The sequence below is a fragment of the Euprymna scolopes genome, unplaced genomic scaffold, assembly GCF_053919585.1.
Source record: "Euprymna scolopes isolate OS-2025 unplaced genomic scaffold, ASM5391958v1 sca734, whole genome shotgun sequence".
NCBI lineage: Eukaryota > Metazoa > Mollusca > Cephalopoda > Sepiida > Sepiolidae > Euprymna > Euprymna scolopes.
This window is the reverse complement of record NW_027633807.1, coordinates 17,501-27,500: the sequence shown is the minus strand read 5'-3', so window position 1 is coordinate 27,500 and position 10,000 is coordinate 17,501. Positions and strand designations below refer to the sequence as shown.

The 10,000-nt window shown below is 59.9% G+C and overlaps 2 non-coding genes and 1 pseudogene across 2 annotated transcripts in view; all 3 read left to right on the top strand.

Moving 5' to 3' along the window:
• Nucleotides 1-3,670: 3,670 nt before the first annotated feature.
• Nucleotides 3,671-6,040, top strand: LOC145276132 (small subunit ribosomal RNA; annotated as a pseudogene).
• Nucleotides 6,041-6,441: 401 nt separating this feature from the next.
• LOC145276131 (5.8S ribosomal RNA) lies at nt 6,442-6,599 on the top strand. The gene has a single exon (XR_013867849.1). It is a non-coding gene; the product is annotated as a 5.8S ribosomal RNA (ribosomal RNA).
• A 593-nt stretch (nt 6,600-7,192) lies between these two features.
• Nucleotides 7,193-10,000, top strand: part of LOC145276127 (large subunit ribosomal RNA) — a 5,726-nt gene continuing 2,918 nt past the window's right edge. The window contains exon 1 of the ribosomal RNA XR_013867848.1: nt 7,193-10,000. This exon is cut by the window's right edge and continues 2,918 nt beyond it. This is a non-coding gene — a ribosomal RNA (large subunit ribosomal RNA).

Here is a 10,000-nt window from a genome sequence, read left to right as displayed (position 1 = left end):
GTTTCACAACCGCCCGGCTTCTCCGACATATGTTGGAAAGGAGTAGCGATCGAGCGAAGGGGGCTGTCGGTAGGCGGCCGCGGGTTGCATGTGTGCCCGGGACAGCACCCCCATCCAACTAAGGGGTGTCCCCCGGGGGCCAGGGGGACCTCGTCCAGGTCGGCCGGGCGCTTCCAGACGCCTACCGACACCGGTCAGGTCGGCGAGGCTCCCGGCGGCCCCGAGCGGGACCACAGGTTGCGGAAGGCGTCCAAGTGAGCGGCGGCGACGCCAGGAGGCCCCCGGGGTCGACTCCGCGGCCCCCGGGTCGGTGTGCGGGCCTCCAGAGCTCGATAAAGTAGTGGTGTCGCTAGCGGTCGAGAAGGCACTTTTCGACGCCTACTGCCACCCCCACATGGCGGTAGGCGCAAAACTGGAAAATCGCCGACCAGAAATGTCGCTTCGTATAATCGACGTTTTTTTTTGACCACCATTTTCAGGTGTCGGAGGTGGGTCTGGACGAATACCAACACCATTTCTGGGGTTTCACAACCGCCCGGCTTCTCCGACATATGTTGGAAAGGAGTAGCGATCGAGCGAAGGGGGCTGTCGGTAGGCGGCCGCGGGTTGCATGTGTGCCCGGGACAGCACCCCCATCCAACTAAGGGGTGTCCCCCGGGGCCAGGGGGACCTCGTCCAGGTCGGCCGGGCGCTTCCAGACGCCTACCGACACCGGTCAGGTCGGCGAGGCTCCCGGCGGCCCCGAGCGGGACCACAGGTTGCGGAAGGCGTCCAAGTGAGCGGCGGCGACGCCAGGAGGCCCCCGGGGTCGACTCCGCGGCCCCCGGGTCGGTGTGCGGGCCTCCAGAGCTCGATAAAGTAGTGGTGTCGCTAGCGGTCGAGAAGGCACTTTTCGACGCCTACTGCCACCCCCACATGGCGGTAGGTGTAAAATCGGAATAGACCGGACCAGGAATGTCGAGGGGGAAAAAAATGACAAAGTCCTGGTGTGCCTAGGCGTCGAGAAGGCACTTTGCGACGCCTACCGACATCCCCATGTGGCAGTAGGCGTAAAACTGGAAAATCGCCGACCAGAAATGTCGCTTCGTATAATCGACGTTTTTTTTGACCACCATTTTCAGGTGTCGGAGGTGGGTCTGGACGAATACCAACACCATTTCTGGGGTTTTCCAGTTTGAAAGTTTTATAAAACATGTTCGGTAGGAAGCACACTTTGGTGTGTCGGTTCGTCGGAGCAGCGACTCTTTGCCTCGTGGTGGTCCGGAACGTCTCTACGGGCTTGTCGCAAAGGCGTCAGAAAGTGGCATCTCCGCCGCCTAGGGCTGTCACCGTTATCGCTGTCGCCGCGCTCCAACTTGTTTTGATCCGCCGCCTTCGTTCCTGCCAACCGTGCGCCCGCTCATCGTCGTTAGGTTATAATACGTGGTACGTGTGTGTGCTTCTCCGTGGACCTAGGGCTGCTCGACGTGTCGAACGATATGTTGGAACAACTAACGGCTCCTTTTCCTGGTTCCATAGTCGTCGTGGTACCCGCGTCGTCAGCCATATCTATGTCCACCATGTTTAGCCGATACGTTTGCTGCAGCTTCTGCTTCCGCCTCAGCGTTCGCCGCTCTCAGCCGCCGCTGTTGTTGCTGCCGTTCTGCCATTCAACCACTACCTGCGAATCTTTCGATGATCGGCCGAACGACCCATCGCTGTGCGACCGATAAATCCTCCGGATTAGGGAGAAAACGCCGCCGCTCTCTGCCGCCGTCGAACGGAAAAACGTACATTGTAACGAACGAACGAACGAACGAACGAATTAACGAACGAGCGAACAAACAAACAAAAATAGCCGCGGGGGATGCACTATGTAGATCCTGATCCCCTTGTAACCATACGTACGTTGTTCGATGCTCTCCCGTCCTGGAAGTCGCCGCAGCAAACAGGAGGATGAGCAGCAGCAGGCGCCGCCGCCGTAACCGCCGCCTGCCTGCCGCCTCCTACTCCTGTCAGCGTCCGATCTCACAGCCGTGTGAACGTTCGCTGACACCCGATTTCTTTCCGTCTGGCAAAACCTTGGACGTCCCGCTCGCGGTACACGTGCTGCAGCGACTTCTCGTCCGACAACGCATAAGCGTCGACGTCTGCCGCCGCATCTTCTGATACGTGGACGGTGATAGCGCTAGTCCCTTCTTGCGCCACCTCCACCTTTGTTAGCGCCAAAGAAGATCGATCGAGCAGTCGTGGTCGCAGTCGATTAACCCGTTTTCACCGTCCGCAGTTCCCAAGCCGCCGATCAAGTCGTTGCTCTTCTTGTTCGTTCTTCCCATACCGTCGATTTGCACGGCTGCCGGATGAGCCATCCTCTGTCCGGCGAAGCGCTCACGTCAGTGATCGATACTTGCACCGACAGTCCTCCCGCTCGCGACTCGGTGCTCGAATCGGACTCGTTCGTTTTTATCTCGATGCGATTGTGAAAAGGGGGACCGGTCGTCAATGTCGTGTGTGTCGACGATGTTGTTCGCCCGGTCCGCCGCGTTGTTGTCGTTTTTTTTTTTTTTTTTTTTTTCCCCTAACGTTCGCCGTCGCACGGACGAAAGGGTGAGAAAAAAAAAAAAAAGCTCGAAAAAGCCGCCCAAAAAAATCGGACCGAGGAGCCGCTTGCGAGAACGCGCCATGTGCACGTTGTCTCTCCTCGGTTTTCCGAGCACGAACACGACGCCGGTCGGTCGGTCGGTCGACGAAGGCGACGACGAAGGTGACGGGAAAATTTACGCCGCCGCTGCCCTGGTCCAGCTCCTCCCCGATGACGGCTGTGATGTTGACGTTGACGTTGGCGACGACGACGACGACGACGGAGACGACGACGACGACGAGACGGCATCGATGGCGACCACGATGACGACGACCTCGACGAGTTCAGTCTGCACCTTGACCTCCGATGTCCGTGTGCACTGCCGTCGTGCTGTTTGTCGTTTGTCGTATGTATCGCTGTCAAGGGTGCCGTTGTCGTTGTTGTTGTCGACGTTGTTGCTTGCTCTCTCGTCTCGGTCGGTTGGTACGTTGATGACGACGACGACGACGAAGACGACGACGACGACGACGAGACGGCATCGATGGCGACCACGATGACGACGACCTCGACGATTCCAGTCTGCACCTTGACCTCCGATGTCCGTGTGCACTGCCGTCGTGCTGTTTGTCGTTTGTCGTATGTATCGCTGTCAAGGGTGCCGTTGTCGATGTTGTTGTTGTCGACGCTGTCGTCTGTTCTCTCTTCTCGGCCGGCTGTGACGTGGACGTTGACGACGACGACGACGAGACGGAATCGATGGCGACCACGATGACGACGACCTCGGCGAGTTCAGTCTGCACCTTGACCCTCGATGTCCGTGTGCACTGCCGTCGTGCTGCTTGTCGTTTGTCGTATGTATCGCTGTCAAGGGTGCCGTTGTCGTTGTTGTTGTCGACGTTGGTCGCTTTCGTTCTTTGAGTCTCGGTCTCGGTCCAAGTCAGGGGAGAAACAAAAAAGAGGCCATCAGCGCGGGCAGCGCGCTTCTTCTGACGGCGAACCCCCTCGAAAAATAAATAAACACGTGCCCGTCGTTGTAGTTGTCTGTCTTATGTCGGTCGGTCGGTCGGTCGGTCTGTCGTTCTGTCGAAACAAAGTCCCAAATTCCAACGATACCTGGTTGATCCTGCCAGTAGTCATATGCTTGTCTCAAAGCTTAAGCCATGCAAGTGTAAGTTCACGCCACGCATTAGAACGGGCGAAACCGCGAATGGCTCAGGAACCGGACCTAATCCTCGGGACCGTATTCCTCCTCGGAGGCGATGGATAACTGTGGCAATTCTAGAGCTAATACATGTGACACAGGCCGCGATCGGTCGGCGCGCCGTCGTCGCCACGCCTCGCGCGCTGGCACCCGCGTCGGCCGTTCCGGGTCGCGGCGCTACATATTAGACTGAGACCGATGCGCGTCATTCCGTCCTCCCGTCGTCGGCGTTCCCGCTCGCGGGTCCGTTCGGTGGCGGGGCTCATAGGGCGGCGCGCTCCGCTTTGGTGACTCTGGATAACTCACTGGTCGATCGCACGAGCTTTCACGCCCGGCGACGGGTCTCTCGAGGTCCGCCCTATCAACTGTCGACGGTCGGTTAAGTGCCTACCGTGGTTACTACGGGTAACGGGGAATCGGGGTTCGATTCCGGAGAGGGAGCATGCGAAACGGCTACCACATCCAAGGAAGGCAGCAGGCGCGCAAATTACCCACTCCCGGCACGGGGAGGTAGTGACGAAAAATAACGACGCGGGACTCTGTCGAGGCCCCGCGATCGGAATGAGTACACTTCAAATCCGTTAACGAGGACCAACCGGAGGGCAAGTCTGGTGCCAGCAGCCGCGGTAATTCCAGCTCCGGTAGCGTATATTAAAGTTGTTGCGGTTAAAAAGCTCGTAGTCCGAACTCGGGTTCGTGGTCGCGCAAGCGGCCCCGGGGCGGCGGCGCCATCGTCCGTCGTTGACTTTGGTCGTCCGTTCGCATTCCCGGCCCTTTCCGCCGGTGTCAACCGCTAGCATACCCGCCACGCGGTCCTGCCGGCGAGGTGGACGAGGAGGTCGTGATCGGGATCCGGGAAAAAAAAAACAAGTGGTCGTCGGTTCGGTTCCGGGAGTAGTCTAACGGGGGGGTGCTACGTGTGTGTGTTTGGGTGCGTTCATTCGCATCCCCGCACTCTGACCCCCGCGCTTCTCTCCCTCTCCCTTTCCGCGCGTTCCTCTTTTTTTTTGAACCCCCCGGTCCGCTCCGAGTCCCTGCTTCGTGTCTTGTCTGCGCGCGTGTTGCGGTCGGCGGTTTCTCCTCCAAGGGTGCTCTTAACCGAGTGTCCGCGGCGGCCGGTACGTTCACTTTGAAAAAATTAGAGTGCTCAGAGCGGGCTGTTCAAGCTTGCATACGATAAGCATGGAATGATGGAAGAGGGCCTCGTCTACGTCTGTCGGTCTCCGTCTACGGCGAGGCAATGATCGAAGGGAGCGGTCGGGGCCACTCGTATTGCGACGTTAGAGGTGAAATTCTTGGATCGTCGCAAGACGAACTGCAGCGATGGCGTGTGGCAAGCACGTTTTCCTCGATCAAGAGCGAAAGTCGGAGGTTCGAAGACGATCAGATACCGTCGTAGTTCCGACCGTAAACGATGCCGACCGGCGATCCGCCGGCGTTCGCTTCCATGACCCGGCGGGTAGCCTGCGGGAAACCAGAGTTCGGTTCCGGGGGGAGTATGGTTGCAAAGCTGAAACTTAAAGGAATTGACGGAAGGGCACCACCAGGAGTGGAGCCTGCGGCTTAATTTGACTCAACACGGGAAAACTCACCCGGTCCGGACACCGGTAGGATTGACAGATCGATAGCTCTTTCTCGATTCGGTGGGTGGTGGTGCATGGCCGTTCTTAGTTGGTGGAGCGATCCGTCTGGTTGATTCCGATAACGAACGAGACTCCGGCCTGCTAACTAGTGCGCCGATGTCAGTGATTTTTACGGCGGGCTCGGCGTCCTCCGTGGCGCTCGGGTCCGGGTCGGTTTTCTCACGCACTTCTTAGAGGGACGGGTGGCAGAAAGCCACACGAGGCGGAGCGATAACAGGTCTGTGATGCCCTTAGATGTCCGGGGCCGCACGCGCGCTACACTGGAGGTATCAGCGGGGACTTCGCCCCGGCCCGAGAGGGTTGGGAAACCTCTGAACCACCTCCCGTGATAGGGATCGGGGCCTGTAACCAACCCCGTGAACGAGGAATTCCCGGTAGGCGCGGGTCAACAGCCCGCGTCGATCACGTCCCTGCCCTTTGTACACACCGCCCGTCGCTACTACCGATCGAACGGTCCGGTGAGGTCCTCGGATCTGGCCGACGACGCCGCCGGGCAGTGCGCGACGTGTCCGTCACGACACTCGTGCATCTACGCCTCGGCGTTCGATGCCTGGAGAAGACGACCGAACCCGATCGTTTAGAGGAAGTAAAAGTCGTAACAAGGTTTCCGTAGGTGAACCTGCGGAAGGATCATTACCGTTTTCCCGTTCGAGACTGGTTTGTTGTTTTCCGGCCTACCTCCTCTGTCTGTCGGCGTCAACGCCTCGAATGCGCGCAAACAAACCTATAAAAAGGCGGAGCGAGAGATAGATTTGTGGTGACGCGGAGGTTTTTAAAGCCCCAGCTCTTCTTGCTTGCTTCCGCGTCTTACCACCTGTTTGTTTTTTCGCCCACCGCAAGTGATGGCCGCTTCTTCTTTGCCTTGTCGCCGCTTTATCGTTTTTTTTGTTTTTTTGCAGCCGCTGTGCCACCGCCGCTAGCTAAAAAAAACAAACTACTCGCGACATTGCAATGCCGTCACGCCTCCTCGCACAGACCTCCTCGCACACTACTAAATCTATATAAACAAAAACTAATATAAAAAAACCAAGTGCTGAACCCTGGGACGGGGGATCACTCGGCTCGTCCGTCGATGAAGAGCGCGGCCAGCCGCGATAACTGATGCGAATTGCAGGACTCAGTGAACATCGACACCTCGAACGCACATTGCGGCCCCGAGATCCCTTGTCTCGGGGCCACGTCCGGTCGAGAGGCGGAACGTTACATGTCTTTCTCCGTTAACGAAACGACATCTTGCCGTCCCCGTGCCCGCCCGGTCCTCGGCACGGTGGTAACCGGGACGTCGCAGGAGCGAGTGACGAGGGGGAAGAAAAATAAAAAAAGAATTGACTCCTTTCAATGTCTTTTTTTTTTTTAAAACCCTCTCCGGCCTCCTCCTTCGTCTCCCGCTGGCAGACCGCGGAGTCTTTTCCCTTTTCGACCGCGTGAAGAAACACTGTGGAGGAGGAGCAGGAGGAGTCTGTCCGAAAGCAGCCGAAGGGAGACCAAAAAAAAAGTACCGACCTAACCGACTGCCGACGTAAGCGCCGCCTGCTCGTCTCGCTCTCTGCCTCATGAAGGTGTCTCTCAGCGACGCCTCGAGCAGCGCGACGAGCACGGCCGTCGCACCGTAAAAAGGTGGCCGCGTCGTAGGCAACGCAACGTCGGATGGGGAGGACCCACGCTTTTTTTTAATTGTTGGCTTCTTCATTTTCGGTCGGACGGGCGCTATATCGGCCAGCCGTCGTCACACGGAGGGTACCGATCGAGATTCCTCTCCTCCAAACACCACACTCTACTAAAAACCGCCGCCCTCGGCTCGGACGAGACGACCCGCTGAACTTAAGCATATCGCTAAGCGGAGGAAAAGAAACCAACCGGGATTCCCTTAGTAACGGCGAGTGAACCGGGAGAAGCCCAACGCCGAATCCCGTCGCAAGTTAAAGGCTTCGGGACGTGTGGCGCATGGGTCGAAGGCAGCCGTTCGTTTTCGTCTCGCATAGTTCGGAGTTCCCTCGATCGGGGCCGCCCGCGGCGGGTGCCAGGCCCATTCGGTGCGGACGGCGAGCGACGGCCTTCGATCCGAGAGTCGGGTTGCTTGGGAACGCAGCCCAAATCGGGTGGTAAGCTCCATCCAAGGCTAAATACCGGGACGAGTCCGATAGTCGACAAGTACCGTGAGGGAAAGTTGAAAAGAACTTTGGAGAGAGAGTTCAAGAGAACGTGAAACCGCCCAGGGGTAAACGGGTGGGACCGCTCACCGCGATCGCGGGGGGACTCAGTCCGGTGCTGCCTAGGCTCGAGCCCAAACTCGATGTGTGTTCTTGAAAGAGAGGCCGTCGCGGCACAGGTCGTCGTTCGTCGTGTCCGCGGGGGACTCGTTCCCCGCGGTTCCAGCTTTTGTGCCCGCGTCGCCGACGAAGGAGACGGGCCGCGTGGATAGCGGGAAGGGAAACGTGGTGACGACCGCGGCGTCGGTAGGTGGCTGCGTCGGTTGGCTGCGACGGAGGGGACTCGTCCTCTCTCGATCGCTGCTGCCGCCGGGCCCTAACCCGCCGCATCCGTCGCCGCCGCTTCTTCTTTCCTCCTGCTCCCTCCGCGCGCGACTCCGCTGCACCCGTCCCCTTCATCATCGCTCGGCGTAATCATGGCGCGGGCGCTTCGGCGCGACCTCCGCGCGGCCGGCACCGGACGCACTTCCCCTCCGGTCCGTCGTCGCGACCCGTTCCCGGCGTGCAGGTCGAACACGCGGGTTTTTTTCCGTAGGCGGCAGGCGTTTCATCACCCTGAAAACCCCCGTCTTCCCACCTTGTGAAGTCGGGGGCCACCGGCCGTCGGGCCCGCGAACGTAACTGCCCCTTTCTGCCGGGAACGGAGGAAATCTGACACGATCCGTTACACGTGGCGAGCCGGTCCGTTTTGATCCCGCCGGAAGTCGCGTGCGGGCGACGCACTCTGTGTGTCGCTCCTTAGGCGCCCCACCGTCTCGGGCGCGTGCGCGATGAGAGGCGGGATAGGACTGGCGCGGCCTCGCCGTCACGCACCTCGCCGACGTTTCGGGTTCTTGTCGGGGGCAACCCCGCCCGCGCCCGTTTCCGTTTCCGGAGAGGTCGCTCGGCGACGCTTTTTTACTCGAGCCGCCCGCCACCCCGGGTCAGCGACGTGCATCGGCAACCCACCCGACCCGTCTTGAAACACGGACCGAGGAGTCCTGGCCGTTCGCGAGTCGTAGGGGCCACCTCTGACTAACCCCGAAGGCGAAGCGAAAGCGAGAGAGCGTGTAGGAGGGCGTCGATCGGGAGAGGTGTCGTGGCAAAGTCGTCCGGGGGGTCGTCGGGGGGTGTCGTCGGTCTCGTGCCGTCGTCTTCTCCTCGCCTCACCCGCCTCCGAGCCGTGCCCGATCCCGCCGGCGCGGCGTTTTCGGCCTTCCGCCGTCGCTGCTGCGGTGCCCGCAACTTTTCCTTTTTTCTCTCTTCCCGAGAGAGATAGGAGAGGGAAGGCTCGTGGCTGACGTGCGGTTGTTTTTCCCTCCTCCCCGAGAGGGGACCGGCGCATCATCCAAAAAGGGGAATTGCCGGGCGCCAGCTTCCATATCCTCCTTCCGCCCATCGGTGAGATCCCGCGGCTTGAACTAGTCCTATTTTGTCGTCGAGTTTAGGCGCTGCGCGCGGGCGCATCACCCCCGGGTCGGTTTCCCCTTTTTCCGAGTACGACTCGGCCGACTCTGGCGTAGCGAGCGACCAGGGACCCGAAAGATGGCGATCCACGCCCGGTCGGGATGAAGCCAGAGGAAACTCTGGTGGAAGTCCGAAGCGCCTCTGACGTGCAAATCGATCGTCGGAACCGGGTGTAGGGGCAAAGACCAATCGAGCCGTCTAGTAGCTGGTTCCCTCCGAAGTTTCCCTCAGGATAGCTGGCGCTCGATCGTCGCAATTCCATCCGGTAAAGCGAACGATTGGAGGCCCCGGGGCCGTTCACGGCCTCGACCTACTCTCGAACTCGGAACGGGTGGAACGGGCCGACTCTCCCGAACGACGGAGCCGACCCATCCGGCCGCCGCCGCCAGCACGCTTCGCTGGGCGGTTGGTCACCTCGAATGCGAGTGCCAAGTGGGCCACTTTTGGTAAGCAGAACTGGCGCTGTGGGATGAACCAAACGTCCGGCTAAGGTGCCTAACGCGACGCCCATGAGATCCCCGAAAGGGTGTCGGTCGATATAGACAGCAGGACGGTGGCCACGGAAGTCGGAATCCGCTAAGGAGTGTGTAACAACTCACCTGCCGAATCGACCGGCCCCGAAAATGGATGGCGCTGGAGCGACGGACCGATGCCGGACCGTCGCGGCGAGGAGCGATGAACTTTCGCGCCGAAACGATGCCGCGACGAGTAGGAGGGCGCCGCGGCGAGCACGGAAGCCTAGGGCGCGAGCCCGGGTGGAGCCGACCGCGGGTGCAGATCTCGGTGGTAGTAGCAAATATTCGAACGAGACCTTCGAAGACCGAAGTGGAGAAGGGTTCCGTGCCAACGGCGGTCGAGCACGGGTCAGTCGGTCCTAAGACGCGGGCGAAAGTCTTCCCGAAAGGCGCCGGATCCGTTATGAAAGGTGAAAGGAAAGCGA